General features: G+C 43.7%; 1 protein-coding gene across 1 annotated transcript in view; it reads right to left on the minus strand.

Moving 5' to 3' along the window:
- SKAP2 (src kinase associated phosphoprotein 2) overlaps nt 1–20678 on the minus strand; it is an 846051-nt gene that overhangs the window by 377751 nt on the left and 447622 nt on the right. The gene's annotated exons all lie outside the window — the stretch shown is intronic.

Below are 20678 nucleotides of genomic sequence, written 5' to 3' on the forward strand. Positions count from 1 at the left end.
AAAACTCTTCATAAAGTGCCCGAAGTGGAAGACAGGTGGCAAGAGAGCTATGCAATTAACAAATACCTAGGCCAGAACAAGCGCCATATTTGATTGGAAGACTTACCATTAACATAAAATACAGCTTGTTTATACTAGTCTTAAAAGAACAGCCCTTGTCCTTTTTGATGTCATGGTAAGATGCAAAGGCGGTGCCATGTAGAAAGCATTGCGTCTGCATAGAGGGTCCTGCAAATCTTCAGGTTCCGCTCACCTTCCCCACACATTACAAACCAACGAAGAGCCTCGAATCAGCAACCAAGGAGAGCATCCACCATCAAAAGGTCAAACAGTAATACAGCAGAAGCAGATCCAGAGCAGACAAGGTCCTACATACGCTGATGATCTTAATGCCGTCAAGTTTCGACTTTTAAGGAGAAATATGAAAACCAAACCATTCAAACTAGCTTCCCGCTGGGAATTGGAACTTCTCACATGCAGTCACTGTGTAGCACTGCACAACCCTTCAGAGCGGCAGACCTCCAAATGCGCCAAGCCCCAACATCTAATTACCCGACGCTTCTTCTGGATTATTAACTCCATCCACCCTGGAGGCATGAAACTGTGGACCTTAATCAAAGGACTCTCTCACACAGTGTCACCTATCTCACCCAGGTGTGCCGACACACAGATCGCCAGAGTTATGGACACAGAAAGCACTCACAGTCAGGAATGTGACACAGCACTACATAAATCTCCTAAAATCAATAAATAAATGCATTGCGCCCCTAGAACTCCAGCCTGCTATTTTTCAATCCCATAGGACCACAGTATATTTCCCACTGAGGTTTTCCTCTTCTGAGAGGTGGGTTCTATTGCTCTCCTTCCCAATGCATTGACTTGATTAGAGTTTGCCTCTCGAGATCAACGTGCAGGTGCAGCTGATCGGTATCTTGCAATGTGCCTAAATTTGCATCCCGGAAACACTCATCGCCATATGTTTGGCTCCTATACTAATTTGTCAGCATTTCCAGGGTACTTTATTAGAAATCTGCATTGCACACTTTGCACATCTTCATCCAAGTGCACGGGCACCTTCAGAATCTGCTGAAACAGGCTCCTGCTTTGCAGAGGAGCCCGGGCTTTTGCTTCTTTGCGGAGAATTCGCCCGCCTCCTGTTTGCTGTACCCTGGCTCTGAGCCACAGCATCTACATTTTCATTTGGCATGGCCGTGTTTTACTAGCTTTTCCCACAGCGGCTGAAAGCAAAAATGCAAGATCATATATGTATAAAGTGTGTATATGTTAGTATTTTAACATAGATGTAAGTGAAAAAAGGGCCACAGAAAACATAGATCGCAGTCTGTGCCTTTGGCATGTGCAGTCTGAATGTTTGAGTATATGGTAGTGGCAGGGCACGTCCTACCGATAGGAGGAGATCTTCTCAGTCCTCCTGGGAATCTGGCCAATGGGACAAGCTGGATATCCGAGAACCAAAAAGGGGGCTGCTAGATTCTGTGCCTAAAGGTCAGAGGATGTAGCCCAGAAATCTGCTATATAAACCCTGTTTACTGGCAGAAAAATCCCTTTATTTCATGAATCTCCTGTTGGAATGAGCACCCAACACACGAAGGATACATCTGACAGAATAGAGCCGCTGGCTTTGCAGAAACATCAACGGGGAAGGCGGGGAATAGAAGAGGAAAGAAAGCAAAAGCAGCCTGATACAAAATGGGTGCCAGTGGCGGTGTGGGGGTGGGTGGCGAAAGGCTGAAAGAGGTGGCACAGAGAAGCAGGCTAATTAATTGGGGGGACGTTTTGCAATTGTCAGTCACTTTTGAGAGTACATCTTTTTAGTGAGCAGATTATTTAAGCACAGCTTGTGCATGTAAAGGGACCTGGAGAAACCATGCTTTACATTCTGTGTGACTTCTCTGGATTACAATGATGGTGACGAGGTGTCAAATCTGGCTCACGCACCAGTGTGGACGATCGGAGATGCCAGTCAGTTATTAAAGGCTCCTAATACACTGTATATACATTCACTGAAAAAACGTTGTTCAAGGGACGTTATGGTTGCAAGGTAAAATCGAAAAACTAAAGAAATGCGCCAATTATGTTAAGCTATGCAACCATACCTCACACCACTGCCATGCACTGCTAACACTAACACCCAGGATATCAAAGATGACATCAAAAATGACATCATCAATGACGTCACTGATAACATTGGACATCAATACTGGTTAGAGAGTTGCTAGCAATATATCAAGGGTGATCGGAAGGGCTCTCATGAACTACTCCATGCATCACAAAATGTACTCATTGAGACAGAAACGTTCTACAGACGTTTTGTTATTTATACAGCAATCGAATAACACATACACAAAGGCAATGGCTGCAGCATGGTCCACAGAAGTAGAGTTTTTTTAATCGGGTATGTTTGGCCTGTAGAATCATAAGTCCACGCCTATCAGAATCTTGACTAATGTGAAACCTGGAATTCACAGCTAACATTTCAAGAATTGCTACGGACCTGTGTTTGTTAGAGAGAGACCTTAAACGGAGACGCCCCCCGCTCCCCGCTCCCCTCACCCGTAAAAGAGGGACTATCAAGAAACCGGAGAAGCTGGTAGGCCCGTTACGATTAGGCCAGGGAAGGAGGCTCAAGGGAAACCGGGGGGAGGGAATGCCAGGGAAGGGAGACTCTCAGCCTAGGTGCACTCCCACTGAGGACCAACAAGTGAACAGGATTAATGCACTAGACCCTCTGCAATAGATAAAACCGTGCCCGTAGAGTATTGGGGAAGAAGACTAACCGTTCCCGGCTGATTCCCCTAAGGCAAGTGAACACATCACCTAGCTAGAAATAGCGCTAGTACTAAGAAATCAGACAACCTAACAAATTCCGAAAAAAAGCTTAGGAAGAATGAACGCTGAAGTGACAATTCAGGTAAAACGTGACGCACTTAAACAGATTCCAGGGGTGGGAATTGTGATGCATTTGGATGGATGTCAGGGTTAGGGAACCTGACACACTTAGGTGAATTTCTAGGGTAGGAAATGTGATGCACATAGATGGATTTTCAGGGGGGGTGCTAACACACTAGGATTGATTCCTGGCGTGGGAGGTGTGACGCGCTTGGATAGATTTTGGGGGTGGGAGTTGTGGCACGGTTGGGTGGGCTTCGGGGTTGGGAGATGTGATGCATTTTGATGGATTTTCAGTGGGGGGGGGTGTGATGCACTTAGATTGATTCCTGGGGTGGGGGGAGTGGTGCACTTTGGTGGATTTTTAGGGGGAAGGTGGGTGGCATGCTTGGATGAATAACTGGGGTGGGCGATCTGATGCACTTGGACGGATTTCAGGGGTGGGAGGTGTGGAACACTTGGATGGATTTCCAGAACTTTCACCAAACATATGTACTAATAAACTCACTCCTCTGTATACACTGACCAAAACTCTGGACTTAACACAACCAGATGTCTACAGCACCACAGTCTGCACGTACTTCACAAAACCACAACAACAAAACAAAACACACACAATCTCGCACAACAGCAGATGGTGGCCGAACTGAAGCTGCCAACAGCATATCACAGCTCTCTTGCTCTTTTTCCGCTCAAACATACTAACCACCTACCCTCCCTCCTTGCATTAGAAATCCACCTGAGTGCCTGGAGACCACACCAGTGGCATCGGTGCAGGGTATAAAAACCTTTAACCTTAACACTAGTACAAAAAATATACATGCAGAGCATCAATGCATACACATCTGAGGCACAAAGGGAAACTCTAGTAAGGAGAAACCAAATACCATGACCAGAAAATAACACCAACATTAGAGTTCATCATCGTGTACAAAAATTATAATGTCTGTATGAAAGTACCTTGAGAACATAGCACACGCTAAAGGGCTACATTTACAGCACCTTTAGAGTATGTGTATCCTGTTTGCAATGCAGTATGACCAGATCAAGTCCTCTGATTAAAATTCTTACTGTCACTGAACAAAAACAAGCGCCCTGGATATGTGATGTCATCAGTGATGTCACTGATGATGCCATTTGTCATGTCATCTTTGATGTCCTGGGTATTAGTGTTAGCAGTGCATTGCGGTGGTGGGAGTTATGGTTACATAGCTTACTTTCTTTAGTTTTTTTCTAGTTTACCTTGCAACCATAATGTCCCTTTAATAAAGTTTTTTTCAATGAATTTGATAGGTTTTTATTAGTACAACTTAAACATAACATCCCTTTAACAAAGTTTTTTCCACTGAATTCCAAGGGTCATTAGAAGTTAAATCGTTTCATGATGTTGCAGTATTGTATGCAAGTTATTAATAATTTCTCTTTTAACATATATGAAAAGACTATAAAACTCCTTTAATAAACATATTTTGTGAAGCACATACTGATGTGTGTCATTTTCAGCAGCGCATGTAGGGAATGCAAGTCATGGATGAATTCCCTAGGGCATGAGGCTCGACCATGGCCCCGGCCCCACCAAAACACCCCTATTATCCACTGCACGTTGCCTGCATCCTGGTCCAGTGTCCACTATATCCCCCTAATGTGACCATTAGCTAGCGTTCATGGCTTGCAGCCATGGCCAGTGTCCATAATCCATGGTGCATGGGCTTCAGCCATGCTGCAGGATGCAATAAGCAAATCAGAGTAGACATAAGTCCTTGCCGGTGGCCAGGCCCACTGCCCAGGCACCAAAGTCCCTGGTGACCATGATCAGTGGCCAGATTGTCCAGGGCATGGCCGAATGTCCATGGCCACAGGCTATGCCTCAGGAACCAAAGTTATATCACTATTGTTTGGACCTGTCCTTGCCGAGGGCCAGGCCCACTGCCCACTTTATCCACATAGCCGGTCCCTGTTGGCCATGCTCACTTTAACCCCATAGTCCCTGGTGGCCATGGACAGTGGCCAGATTGTCCGGGGCAGCTATATCACAACTTTTTGTGCCTACATTTTGACACTTTTCAAAAAATAAAATACAGGACAGATTTGTAAAAGCATGCTTTATGGTCTTCACCAATGCTCCTTGCACAGGTTTGCTGCAAATCTGTCCAGCACTTCGGCTGCAGCCGCAAGCAGAATTTATTTGCCCATTCAATCCTATCCCAATTTCAAAAATGTTGGCATCCCTCTACAATTGTGTCCCCTCTTGAAACAATCCCTTCATACTTTGCACAAACATTCGAACACAGGTCTATAATCTTTTTTACAAACTTGTGTGAGGATTCGTCAAACGCCACCAAAGTTACAAGCATATTAGGGCCCCCCTCTGAATTTGCCCCCTCTTGACAAAACAGCACCAAGCTTTGCAACAATATCCTAAATTGTGTCTATATTGTAATTTCAAAATGTCATGCCATTTTGTTGTACGGAGCCAAAGTTATGAGTCATCTAAGAACTGCTCTTCACAACCCTGTAATGCACACATATGCACGGATATCCTCGAATATTTGTCCAGTTTGCGTACCTCAAAGAAATGTCCCTGAACGCCTGAGATGTTTGCCCACATTAGAGAATAAAAAACACCAACATTTTGGCTTTTTCTGGACATATCCCATCCTATCCTCATCACCCCTCACCACCCCAGGAATTGTTTCATTTGTTTTTGAATATGTTTTTACTGCAATGTTCGCGGACTATAGGTGCAGTGTGTGAATCCAACATGGTGTCCGTTTTAAAAGTTTTGATGCACCTCGCGTTCCTCAATTGACCAATCAGTGGCCGAGAACGATGTCCGCGAATGTCACACAGATATCTGATTGGCCCAAAGGCCTCCATGGACACCGAATCGGGAAGTGAGTCCTGTTGTATCACAATGAATGTTATTTTACATTGCCATGCATGTATGTATGTTGTATGACTGGAATTTATACAGCGCAAGCCTAGTTATAAAGCAATTTAGCACCTGTGGTGGGGGACGCAACCAATCAGGTTGCTTGGATCGAGGGCTGAATCTACTGATCCAAGCCCATGTTCCAAGCAACCTGATGGCTGCTTCCCCTACCCTGCCATCTTCCCCCCACCTTCCCTTCACCCTTCCGTTCTTATTTTCAATCTCTCCACCAGCCCCACTTACCTGATTACTGTGGCGCGGCCCCTGCTGCTGCTGCTTCCGCTCTGTTGTCCCTGCTGGCCACCATGGAAATGGAAAAGGGGCTCAATACGGAGCCCAGCCTTGCTGATCCATGGCAGCCATCTTTAGTTTGTATTTTGTTTCAATGAACAGGACGTGCTCTTAGCACCCTGTGTTTCTGGATTGGAAACCTGGGGTGCTAATCGACAAAACCACCCGTTCCACGATGAAGTACAGACCTATAAACTCAGGGCCCGGGCAGTTACCACCCATTCCAGCCCATGGAACGGGTTGTTATGGCTAAAAGAATACATATGGTGTACATAGGGGACACAGGAAGGGTGGGGCTGGCAGAGTTTACTGGGAGCTATAATGGGCATAGGAAGGGCGGAGCTGCAGAGGAGAAGAAGAGCGGTAGGGAAGAGTACAGTGATTAGCAATTGGTGAGAGGGTCTTTGAAGACTAGGGTCTCCAGGTCATTTCTGAAATGTAGGGTGGAAGGTGGCAGTCTGATCTACATTGGTAACTTGTTCCAGAGTCAGGTTGTTTTATAAGCAAAAGGCCTGTTTCCTTTTCCTTTACTCTTGAGGTTCTTTTTTTTTACAATCAGGTGATGTCATGTCTTTTGATGACATACTGGCCACCATAAGTGATACGTTTCCCAGCCACAGATAGAGCAGTGCTTTGGTTGCAACGGCTTTTTGGCGATACAGGTTGTCCTGTACAGTTCCATGTCATTTCATCGCCTGCCTGTTCATCCCCAGGCTTTTTAACGTGCACATTCCATCGAATGTGCTCATCGTTTATTTTTTTTTATTTTTTTGGGGGGGAACCCACCCGGACCCCCTCCCACGCTTGTTTTCTGCTATTGCCCACCTGCCCAAACCCTTATCTTCCCTTTCCCACACCCCCTAAAAAAATTCAATAAGCACATTCGATGGAATGTGCACGTTAAAAGGCCTGGGGATGAACAGGCAGGCGAGGAAAGGACGTCGTACCGTTCTGTACATGATGAATGCTTGAAGAGTAGTCAGTGCAGCTTCTTGAGGCTGAGGGTCAGTGTGGTTGAATACCCTTAGTTATGTGATGAGGCGATTTCAGAGAGGCCAATTTCGCATATAGAATAAGATAGAAGGGATTGACTTTGCAGAGGAGTATGAGCTGGTACTGTGCAGTTTGGGTCTTCGTGGCAATGTGTGTCTTAAGAGATCAGAGTTGAGGATAAAGCAGAGAGGTTTTGCACTGCGCAATAGCTCAGGTGTAATACCATCAACATTCTTTTCAGCTCACCCATAATTGTTCTTTTATAATGCGCTTAATACCAATGAGTGGTTTCTAAGGGCGGGATCGAGATTCAACTCTATGTTGCGCTGTGTTGTCTTGCTTCCAAGACAAACGCGTTTCCCCTGAGCTATCCTTTTGGGCTTGAGCATGTGCGGTGGGCTTTGCTAGTTGGATTATTCAGTCTTTGTTGTGTTGAGCTTCAGGGAGGCACTTGCCATCCAGTCATGGATGGGGGACCAGCAGTGCTTGATTCAAATGATGATGATGTAATTGATCTTTAGGTAAAGCTGTGTGGCATCTGAGGGGACCTGCGCCAGAGAGGGGAAAAAAGACTCAATTATTTTTTTTAACTTTCACTTTTAATTTCGATGCTCAATCACACCAATGTTCAACATTTACAGATTAATAGATTTCTCATAAACAAGTCACAATGCTTGTGTTAGTATAACCTGGCCCACCAAAGCCAATGTGTGCTCTTGTTTTTAACATAATATGTGCCCTCCAGAAGCAATGTGCAGGCCTGCTGTGGCCAGTGTGGGAGAGACCAAAGTCCCTGTCAAGACTTTGTGTTTGGACTAATGGTTGAATCATTCAAATGTAGCTTTATGGTGGGTGGCTGGGCGAGTGATTGAGTGTGACCATATATTTGGCACACACTGCCTCTAGGCAATGTGGTTCTAAAACATTCATTAAGAACTCACCAACCAAAGTCACCATGCTCACATTCCAATTGTCCTTCAGACACCTCGAGTGGCCTCGCCATCCCTTCTGTATCTTCATATATCGTGTTGCTTCTGCATGGCAAATGTTTTTTAACCCACTACCAGAGTATTTTGCAGATAGCAAGATTGTGTTACCATGAAAGTGTTTAATCTAGAACGTGCTGGAAAAGAAACGAACAAGATATAAACGAAACCTGCCTTCCCAGCACTTCCCGCGTTGACTTCTCACGAGAGCACTGTTGTGTACGCCTTATGTCCCGCTGTGCTCTAATAAAAGCCCCGCCCCCTCCACGAGGAGGCAGTCTGGGCCGAATCTGATCCATGAGTGGGTGTGCCTTTCTTTGCGCTCCACAGATAGGCCTCAGGCTGTGGGGCCCCGCACGTGCTCTCCCTCGCCGGCGCACCAGTGGGAGAGAACGGAACATGCACCAATCCAAAGCCACCTACCATAAAACTGTGCAGTACTGGCATTGAAAACATCATGATGGCCAGAACTCCCCAGAGAGTGCACAGGGAAAACATGAAGAATAGGCTACCACCCATTTTTGCCTATGTTGTGAGCACAGGAGGGCACTGCCTAAAACCACCATTGGGCTACACACACAGTAGCCTGAAACCATTGGGAATTGCAATGCTGATTGCCAAAAGCAACCCAGAACTGTGGGGAATTAATTTTCTTAATGTCAAAAATGGATGCAGTACCGGTGCTCACCACTATCAAAAAGCCGGTGTTTTAAAACCACCAGACTTTTGTGTAAAACTGAACAAATGAACCCGAAACCAGGCCAAGGAAAGACTTGCTAAGAGGTGGATACAGTGTAAAACTATATTCTGAAATGACTTGAAGGAAGTCATTATTTAATGTATATGTAAAAATTGTAAGTTTGATTTAAACTGGGAACTAAAGTGACATTTAGCTGAATAATGCCAGACAACTACCCCCGACAGGAGAAACATGCTCAGCCCCTCTTCCCAGGCCTGGCTGCATCCTGTTGCCCCCACCAAAAGTTGATCACACCTCTCTGATTGAATTAAGGGAGGTTGAACAAAGCATTGTCCTGGACTCAGGCAAATGTTATATTGGGGGGTCGTAAAATGGCTTCCTCTTGGGAGAAACTGGGAGGGGCAGTGCCTCTGCTAGCAGCTGAGCTTGGGGGAAGTGGATAAACCAGTTATTCCACCCTGTGATGTGGGAAGCCACACCCCTTTTTGACCAGGGCATAATTTTAAAAAGATAGATAACTCATAGTGCGGACTGGTCAAAATTATATGATTAATACCATTATTCTTGTGATTTTTCCGTGCACATTTTAAAAGGTGTTAGGACCCTGTGGGATGTTCTTGGGGATAGTAGCGGAAAAAAAGTTGTTACTCCAAATGTATGCATGTTAAAAATCTGACACTTTATCATCTGAAACCCATATCCCTGGTGCACATTTGTGTAAAATCTGGAAAGGTTTAGAGGTCGTTATCTGGATGAAAAGGGGAGAATTCTGTCATCAGTGGACACAACATCGTACAAAGACAGGGATCGGATGGTTTGGTGCTACAGAAAATATGTTAACTGGACCTATAATATGAGCAAAATGGTACATAGATAAATATGTATTTGGGTCAGAAATAGATTTGTGTGCAATTTGACAAGGGGAGGTTCCTCTGACCATAAAACCTACATCATCACTCTGAAACTCCATTTCTTCCCCCCAATCAAGGGAGAGAGGAAAGCTTGGCCAATGATAAGTGAGAGGGGCAGGCTTAGCACACACCCATTTTCAAAACACATAAAAAGGAACATTGAAACCCAGGTAGGGACATTCACTTTCCACTTTCTTGCGCGACGCTTTGCCGGGAGACTCCAGACTTCAAATCCATCAACCTCCAGAGACCAGAGATCCAGAGAGACCAGAGATCCAGACAGACCAGAACTGTGCAGTGCTGTGAGCAGAACCGGTGCTTGACAGACCCAGAGAGCAGAGCTGACCCAGATAGCCGGGACTTCAGAACCACCCGCCGGAAGTCCCGTCCAACCTGACCAGACCTTGACGGCTTATTTCAAAAATATAGTGTGAGTACTCACTGTGCCAAAACCAATCTCTTAGTTTAAAATAATCTAATACAAACTATTTTAGCCTATTAGAACTGCCTCCTAGAATCGTGTCATTCTGTCATCTTTTAAACTGAAAACTGTCATCTGTCATTCTGAGCTTTAAAATTTCAAATCCGAAAAACTACTTTCACAAAATCGTCCGTATCTCCGGAACCGTTTGTGCTAGGAACGAGATTTCATCTTAAAGCTAAGATTCTAGGCTTTCCAACGAACCTAGAACCGACTTCCTACTCCTTATAGTAATTACGCTCGACGCGCGCGAGTAAATTTGTCGCGATTTGACATTTTGCACAACTTCAGCCACGTGTAAAAATCAGCAGCTTCTTACTTTCCCTTGCTAAAATTCGTTTTAACCTGCTGGTTACACATAGAGCATTGCTAAAGTGAGCCTGAACTAATATAAAGTAGCCATCACCTACCCTGAACCTCTAGAGGGAATTAAAAGCAATTTTAGCACCTTTTCACTTCCTTGCAAACCATATTAAAGTAATTTGCCTGTGTTTAAAACTCATACCTGTTTTTCTCTAAGCTTGCTGGGGGAACTGGAACTGGGTATTGCATTATAAAGTGTGATTTGTTGGGATTCTTGAAGACTGTGTGCTCCTCCTTCCATTTCTTACATTGCATAGGGGGGGGGGGTGAATTGCCAGAGAAAAAGTGATTATATTATCTTTTGCTAAAATCATATCAAGTTATTTCCGTACTGCATTTTATTCCTCATTGCTTTTCCCTTGAAACCATAAAAGTATTTTCGCTGCCTTATCCATCCTATACCAACTCCTTATTGATTGTAAAGAACTGTGCTGCTGTAGGGTTACCTATTGCTGATTACTGCTCATATTCACAAGTGTGCTATCCATTATCAATGTATTTATAGAAGTGTGATATATATATATATATATATATCGTTTAATTTTTCAAATGAACCTTTTAAGTTTTCAAAACAAGCCTACTTCTTGGCTCAGTGGCATCAAGGGGGATTCTAAGAGAGGGGTGTTATACAAGGGTTCATCATCCAGATTATAACTTGCCATAAAAATATTTAAATAAGGGCTTCCCTTGGGCATCCCAGACAAGGCACTGACTTAGTGGGATTGCTTGATTGGAGTCACTTACATTCCTCAGGTGGAGGAAGCAGAGGTACGCGTGAACCCCTCCCTGTGTTCCCTTGTGTCCCCATTATAGCTTCCTGTGCTCTCTCTGCAATAATGTGTCCCTGTTTATATCGTGGTGAAAGCAGACCTACTTCCTGTGTTTTTCTGTCAGGTGTGGCTCGATGTGGCGTGTGTGCATTTCCGACTTCCACAATGACTTCTCTTGCCAGTTTCACAGTGCAGTCCGTAGTCATCACAAAGCACAAAACTAAAGGAGCCCTGAATGTAAATCAGTACAAATGCATTTGCCTACTACATTCTTCAGGCGATCAACAGTTTACATTTCTACACAAATAAACACAATTCTTGGGGGAGCCTAACGATTGTTCTAAAACCCTTTAAGGGACTCTCGTGTATATGCATATTTCTTCATAGCGCCCCTAATACAACACCGATTCCTGTTGACAGGAAATGGTATCATTGTCAATCATTGGTTTATTCAGACCTCTTCTTCAGATGCATTAAATCGTTAAACGCAGTCTTCAAACATAAAGGTCTTCTGCACCAGAAAACTATCAGTCATTCTTGGGCTTAGGCTAGAATTTACACATTCTGGGGTCCAGGTGATAAAGGATGAATTCAGCTGGATACAGTAGACGTTTCCAAGTTGCTCCAATTAAGATGCATTATTGGTAGCGTGGTCCGAGTTCACAGGCAGTCTCTCAGGCAGGTAGATGGAAAGAATGATTTAAAGTAAAATGCACCAATTAAGTTTGTAAAACGTGAACACCCAGGATATTTTTAGATTAACCAAACTTGTATTTTATTAATTGTTAAAATTCTTCTTGGACATTGCCTCCCGAAAGTTAAAAGGTGGTGCCTTGGTTATCTGATTATATTATGCACTAACGTGATGTACTAACCACTTGGTTGGATGGTGCACGCCTCCTCTACTTGAGCAACCTGGTGAATGCGCACTGCCAATCCGATGGCTCGAAACTCAGGTGAGTGTCCTGGCCTTGTTCCACCAGTCACCAGAGCTCCTTCTCTGGATGCAACCATTTTTTTAGGTGACTTGGTACCTTGGCTCCCCAATCCGATCCAAGCCTTCCATGCGGCTTGCATGTCATCCCCAACCATCCTCCGCCCCACTTACCTGTTGGGGCCCTTCGGCTCTGCTGCTTCGTCCCATCGGGTCGCAACCATCTGTTTTCTATTTCCCATGGCTACATGGCGGTGGCCATCTTGTCTTTTTACTAGTGTATGGGCTCACATAATACCCACAGAGCCCCCTTGCATAGAAAAGAAACACTAAAACTATTTGCCCAAAAATGGAGCCACACGGTGCAAATAGCTATCACTTCCACTTTCTTGAGGCTTACCGGGGAGGTAACAGCCCTTAGACCTAGCCGTGGCTCTCGCTGCCCTTGAGCCTGCTAGGCTCTGGCTGGCAGGCTGTTACTGGTCTTGCACCCCCCCCCAGAGGTGAGGCTATATATTCTCTAAACTGGACTACTTCTTCTCCAAACTGGACTACTGAGCCAGCATCCTCTTTGGTAACAAAGTAACAACATTTGTGATGTCATCTTGCATGTCCTGGGTGCTAGTCTTAGCAGTGCACGGTGGTGGCGCGAGTTATGGTTACTTTGCTTAACATAACTGTCGAATTTCTTGGGGTTTTCGGTTTTACTTGTAACCATAACGTCCCTTTAACAACATTTTTTCAGTAAATTTCATAGTTTTTTATTAGTGCAACTTAACCATAATGTCTCTTTAACAAAGGTTTTTCAGTGAATTTGCAAGGTTTTAAGAGTGCAACTTAATCATAACATCCCTTTAACAATGTTTCTTCAGTGAATTTCATGGGTTTTTACCAGTGCACCCTTAATTTCCTTCAATTTACTAATTTCATGCTTACCCCAATATAGCACAATTTTTGTCCAATTTACAAAGTTTCACCTTAAAATGTTGCCATTCCCCACCGTCTAGCATCATTTTTAACACTTCTATACTCTTCTTGCAACTTTTTCCACTGTTTTTATTTTTGTCGAACGTTCGCAAACGTCTGACGTCATCGCAGAAATTCCGGACAGTGTCACATGACCATGCGCTCATGTGCAGCATGATGACATGTTCGTGAATGCGTCCACACTTCGCGAACAGTGCAGAACTGCATTTTCTGCTGATCTAGGAACTTTGAAGCTTAAAATGTACCTATTCTTACTCATTATCCATTAACAGACTAGCACAGAGCATATACTTGGAAGAATATTAGCAAAACTGCTATTTATCTCACAACAAAAAAATTAAAGTAATGCAAAAGGCAATAAAGAGGACCAAAAAGTTGAGGTAGAGGAAGTGCCTACCTCTAACACCCAGAGAGAATCATTGGTGTGGCAGTTCTTTACCACTGCTGGGAATGTACCAAATGCTAAAGCTACAAAAGTGAAATGCACTGAGTGGACTACCTGGACAGTACTCCTATGGGACCACCTCCATGTGCAACAAATTGAACCACCACAATGCTCTCAGAAAGGTTGTTCCCTTCTTAGGAAGTAGTAGGCTTTCTTCCTCGACCTCATCTTCCTCAACCAATACTGTGACCCCACAGCCTACTTATGTGGGACACAAAATCCCATCACCTACCTTGCAAGCGACAAAAGAGGCTGTTGATCCATATCTTTCAAAAACAACAACTTTCAACTTTCTCTTACTCCTAGACCTGTTAAATGGATCAAGTCATTCCTCACCAATCGCACTATGAGGGTCTTCTCTGACAATTTGTCAGCACCACCTGTTCCTGTGACTTGTGGTGTACCACAAGGTTCCTGTGTGTCACATACTCTATACAACACCTTCACCAAACTCCTTTTTGATAAACTAGACAATATGGGCATCACGTACACAAATGATGCGGATGATACGCAAATACTTATACCTATCACTGGATGCTACGACACTGATTCAAAAAACCTGAACAAAATATATCTAGCCATCCAGGCCTGGATGGTGCTCAATGGGTTGTGTCTCAACAATGAAAAAACTGAGCTTATCCTCATCGACAACAAAACTAAATTTAGCAATCTTCCTCTGACTTACAAATCTTTCAACATAGACGATAATACTATAAAAGTGGTGAATTAAATATAAACAATGGGGGTATATAGCGACTCCTCACTCACCTTAAATAGACAGGTCAATGCGGTTGTCTCATCAGCAGCCTACATGGCTAAACTGATAAGCGCCACTAGACCCTTCCTCTCATCGGATAACTCTATCACTCTGGCCAGAGCCTTAATATTATCAAGGATAGACTACTGTAGCTCTCTATTTGCAGGAACCAGCGCAAGAAACATAAAAAAACTACAAGTTGTTCAAAATAACGCTATCAGAGCTGCCTTAAACATTCCCAGACACAAACACATCTCTGCCATTAAGAGAAAGATACACTGGCTCCCAGTCCAGCAAATAATTAATTTCAAAATCCTTACGCTGACCAACAAATGCTTAACAAATAAGGCTGCACAATACTTAAGCAACCTCATCCATAAAGCTCATTCTAACAGACCAACCCGCTCACAATACGCCAACCTCTTAAGTATAGAAGACAGAAAGCAGGAGGAACAAGTTTCTCCACTTTAGCACCTAAATTGTGGAATGCCCTCTCCCCTCATCTGAGAAACGACGTGTCCTTCTGGTCCTTTGGGAAAAATCTAAAAACCCTACTTTTGAGGACAGACCTTCCTTCAATAAACTCGTAGGCATTAGACCAGGACCTGCGCTATCTGTACATAAATGTATATAAATGCCTACTGTATTTTGTTTTACTGTATGTAATGTAAATGATGTAACTAAGGTGTTAACCACTCATGTAATCGCTTTCCTAAATTTGTATCAACACCTAGCTTCCCTTGGGCTTAGAGCGCTCTATAAGTGAATAAATAAATAAATAAATAAATAAACAGTACTCTGTATATACTGCAACACACCACTCTGCAGCGGGGAGCAATTTCAAGGTGCTTTTGAAGCTGTAATCAAGGGACATGAGAAACACTGACCCATACCTTAGATGTAACACACACGCAACATCTTTCCCTGTCCTCCTGCCCCTCCATTTTCATGGTTGGTGCCTCTTCCCTCATTTCCCTCCCCACCTTACTTTCTGATCTCTCCTGCAAAAAAATTAATAATCAAAAACCAACAAAAAAAGGTTCATTTAGGAACGAAGTGAAAATGTTTCATGGTGTTCCATTTCTGTATATAAGTTATTAATAATTACTCTTTTCATATATATGAAAGAACTATAAACCTCCTTTAATAAACATATTTCTTGCAACACATGCTTATATCTGTCCTTATCAGCAGTGCATGCTAAGGATGCAAATCATCGTTCATTTGCCTACGGCATAAGGCTCAACCATAAACCCAGCACAACAAACCACCCCTATTATCCACTGCACCTACCCTGCATCCTAGCTCAGTGTCCACCATACTCTGATAATGTAACCAATGGCCAGTGCTCATGGCTTGCAGCCATGGCCAGTCTCCTAATCCATGGGGCATGGGCTTCGGCCATGCCGCATTCCCCAATCAAATCAGAGTACACATTTGCATTTGCCGAAGACCAGGCCCACTACCCAGACACCAAGTGTATATCACTAGTTTTTCTACTTACATTCTTACACTTCAGAAAAATAAAACACAAGACATGTTTCCAAAAACATGCTTTCAGGATCTTGCTAATGCTCATTGAGCAAGTTTGTTGTAATCTAGTCCACCGCTTCAAGCTGTAATCGCAAACAGAATATTTTTGCCCATTCAAACCTACCGCTTCGGCCATGCTGCATGTCCCAATGAATGAACTACAGTACACATTTCTCCTTGCTGATGGCCTGGCCCATTGCCCAGACACCAATGTTATATCACTGTGCTTTGTACTTACATGTTCACACTTTCAAAAAAAATAAAACACAGGACATATTTGCAAAACCATGCTTTGAAGTTCTTGCTGCCCTTCCTTGTTCATATTTGCTGCATTCCCAAACAGCAATTCAACCTGTACCCACGAGCAGAATTTATTTTCCCATTTAAAGCTTTCCCAATTTTCTAAAAACTATACTACATAGCCGGTCGCTGGTGACCATGCCCACTTTAACCCCATTGCTGGTCCCTCGTGGTCATGGCCAGTAGCCAGATTGTCTGGATCGTGGTCTTTTGCCATGACCCGGACAGTCTTACCACTGTCCAGGCCCACAGGCTATATACCTCAGTCACCAAAGGTATATCACTATCTTTTTGTACCTACATTATGACACTTTTCAAAAAATTAAACACGCACACATTTGCAAAACCATGCTTTCAGGTCCTTCCAACTGCTCCTTACACGAGTTTGCTGCAAACCTGCCATGTTTTATTTTTTGAAAAGTGTCAAAATGTATGTACATACAATAGTCATATGATTTAGCCCCCACTTGACAAAATCCATTCAGACTTTTCCCAAACATTCAGGGTTGGGTCTATAATCTTTCTGAAAACATTTGTCCACATTCGTCAAACGGCAACAAAGTTATAAGCCATCTAAAAATGTTGAGACTCCCCCCCCCCCTAATTTTGCCCTCTCTTGACAAAATCCCACAAAACTTTGCAAAACACATTCATATATAGGTCTAAATTGCTTTTGGAAACGTTTGTGCAGATATGTCAAATGACACCACATTTATAAGCCTTTCAAATATTTTGGTACCCCCACGCCCCTCTAATTTTTTTCCCTCTTGACAAAACAGCACCACATTTTGCAGAACCATAGAATAAATATCCAGAATTTCATGCAATTTCATTGAGCGGCCCCAAAGTTATTAGCCATCTAAAAACTGCTTTTCCTCAACCTTGTAATTCAGAAATAGATATAGAGGTCCCCAAACATCTCAGATGTTCGCGAACATCACAGGGCCGCGTCGGACATCCAGACTGTTTGGGGACTTCAGAGATGAAAAACCACATGTTTTATGGTTTTTTTAAGGCAATATCCCATCCTCACCTCCCCAGAGATTGTTTCATTAGTTTGACAAGTGCAATGTTGTGTTTTTTAATATGATTTACTGCGATGTTCACGGACAACGGGCGCTGTCTGCTAATCCAACATGGTGGGTGTTTCAAAAAAATATGACACACCTCACGCTTTTCACCATCTGATAAGCAGGCACGTCCGATATCCACGAACATTACACTGCCCTCTGGGCCAATCCGAGGGCCATCCACGGACCGAACAGGGAAAAGAGTCTGCGGACCTAACCCAGATATCATAACATTTCTTTTACCTACATTTTGCCCATTTTAAAAAGAACTACTGGACGTATTTACACCAAATTTATAAAAGCACGCTTTCGGGACCAAGCCGCCGCTCCTGCCACAAATTTGATGAAAATCCATCCAGCGGTTTCGGCTGTAGGCGTGAGCACATTTTTTTTTCCATTGCGTCTATGGGAAAAACCACAATTTATGGAAACTACCCCAATAAAAGTTCCCCTCTGCACGAAACCCTACCAACTTGGCAGAATCAGTCTGACGGGGCCATATACTTTTTTGCAAAGTTTCGTGAGGATTGGGGTGCTGGCGTGGGCAAAGTTATAAGCCGCCCAAAAAGTGCAAGTGCTCTTCCTGTGGGTTGAGCAACTTAACCATAGGAAGAGCAGTTTTTAGGTAGCTCATAACTTTGGGACTGTGTGACGAATCCTCGCAAAAGTTTGCATTAAAAAGTATACAGTGATCTCTGAAATAACGTTTTGTGCGATTACGTCAAGGGGAGGAAAGTTATAGGGGGGGGTCCCAAAATGTTTTGGAATCTGTAAAGTAATCATGCCATTAACCCATGCTTGTCAATGCTCATTTTAGTTTCCAGAGTATGGCACATTAAAAAGTGATTAACACATTCCTCATTACCATGGAAATAGCAGCGGTATGCAGTAGCATTACCTAACATCACTACTGATTCATATCTTTGATATGTTATGTTATTTGAATTGTCTTTCATACTGCGCCAACCACCACCGTAGTATGCTCATTTACAGGAGAAGTCCTTTTTTCCCTCTTTTCTAGATCAGCATTTGGTTGTGATCCATCGCATATGTTACACCTGCACCCCTACTCTCGCAATGTTTCTCTCTCTAACTCAACCCTCTCGCATCTACCCAATTGGTCTGTACCATTGGTCTCTAGTCCTACTGCCACAGCCATCCAACCTTTACCCTTTTCTTTCCTCTCCGCAGACTACAGTCTGGTTACCACTGCCAGGGCCACAACATGCCAACTGCTTGGAAAAGGTATCTAATCCAAATGGCTTCCGCTTGATGTTCTTGAGATTGATGGGAGGTGTTCACATAGAGAGCAAAGGGTGTTTCATCTGGTTACTTTCTCAAGTTTAGAGAAGCCCAAATGGAGGATTTTAAAATTAATGTGAAAGGTTCAAAACCAAACAAAAAAGCCAAGAAAAGATGACTTCTCAACATCATCCTAACACATTGAAAAACGTTTTCCACCTCAATTCTTATCTGAAACTCACCCCTACCGTACTGATGGTAAGGAAAGGACTGACAACCCTACTGTTCACATCCATTACCTTTTCCCATCTAACACTGTACCCTGCCCACACCAGTGTGATGGGGTCCGCACACATGATTTGGAAACACGGAATATGTTTCAACACCTTTATTTAAATATTCTTGTAGCTGCCAGCTTCAAATAATCTTTCTTGAGGCTTTCACCCCGGCCACCCACATCTCAAGTTGTAGATGCTGTTCAGGGTTCCCATCGGCATCTTTCTCAGGGTATAGACACATATCCTAATCTGAACCCCTCTCAGGTGGTTGTAGGGGATATTCTAGGAGTCTCTAAACCCCTTCAAGGATCTAGGCCCATTTCCAGGTTCTCATCATCCCTCTCAGACTCTAGGCAAATTTCAAGCTTCCCCATGCTACTCTCCAGATCTAGGCACTTTTCAGAATTCTCCATGTCTCCTCTGGTATTAAGGAATTTTTAAGGGTTCTTAGAGTCCCTGTCTGGCTACAGATCCTTTTCAGGTTTCTCAGTGCCTTTCTGGGTTATAGGCACTTTTCAGGCTTCTAAGTGCTTCTCTAAAGCTCTCTGTACTTTTAAGACTTCTCAGCAGTTTCTTAATAAATCAGCATCCCCCATTGGCAGGTACTGGAGGCCAGATGCTCTAACAGACTCTTTGCACAGCAGCTTAATGCTTCCTCCAGGCTGTCCGTGTCTCAGATGTGTGATTTTCACTGATGATTAGCAACGCCATAGGTGGTTTTCAGAGGGGACTCAAGGATGGCTCGGTCTGTGGTCCTCACGTTATCCTCAGTCACTTCCTCACTACTCTGTTGAGCATTACACACCTAGCATTACACACCAGCATTACACAGCATTAGGCAGTGTGGTTGCACCAGTGGATGGTTGTTGCTGCTGATCACAACAGCAGTAGCATTGACTTCTCATGATATGCCTAACCCTGTGCCCTAACACTCACATCATTCACCTCCTGTAATGTCCCCTGCAATGATCAATCTAATGTGACCACCCAATGAGACAGGGCGCATGGAGCATGCTATTACTTGTCAGCTGCTCTGACCACATGCACTCTACCTCCATTGACCCTCAGCCCACTCATGAGAGGTCTCTATAGCAAATTACTCATATTGGATGCTAGTGCAAGCTGATGGGCTAATCTGCATAAACAGTGTGCCTTACATTGCTGTCCTATCACTGAAGTGTCTCCTCCTGCTTGACTCAACACTATGGGAGACTGTTGCAGATGGTGCCCCTAGCAGCATTATTGCTCTTGAGCCACACATTGGAGGTCAATGTCCCATACTGTTCTTTCGCATGCCTGTTCCTATCTAAATTTGTATTTCATACCCCAAACATGTTCACCTGTACCCTCTACTCTAAACACATAGTGTGTATATGGAATATGTACATCTTAGCTTGTAATTGTAATGCACCCAAATATTCTCCTATTTCTCCTCCCTGATTCTATTCTTTCTTCTCTCATTGCCTGCCTACTTACCTACTTGAAAAAAAAGAGAAGAAAAAGAAAAAAACTAAATGTGCATATCATTTTTGGAAAGGACTGTTTTATTTGGCATTTTCATTGTGCTGCCATTTTTTAAGCTTTTTAATACCTGGAGCTGCCTTGCTATTTTTAAAGCACAAGTTTTTTCCCACTATTGCCTGCTTAGTAGACTGTTTTTTGGCCCTTCCAAGATGGCCGCTGTGGTTTTCTTTGTTGTGTAGGCAGGCTGTGCTGAACCACCTCTCCCTGTGCTGCACTCCCATTGGTTGCTGCGTGTTTTCTTCCACCCAATCAGGGACCGGCAGGCTTCAGC

Source organism: Ambystoma mexicanum, chromosome 2q, assembly GCF_040938575.1.
Source record: "Ambystoma mexicanum isolate Mex_15411 chromosome 2q, UKY_AmexF1_1, whole genome shotgun sequence".
Taxonomy (NCBI): domain Eukaryota; kingdom Metazoa; phylum Chordata; class Amphibia; order Caudata; family Ambystomatidae; genus Ambystoma; species Ambystoma mexicanum.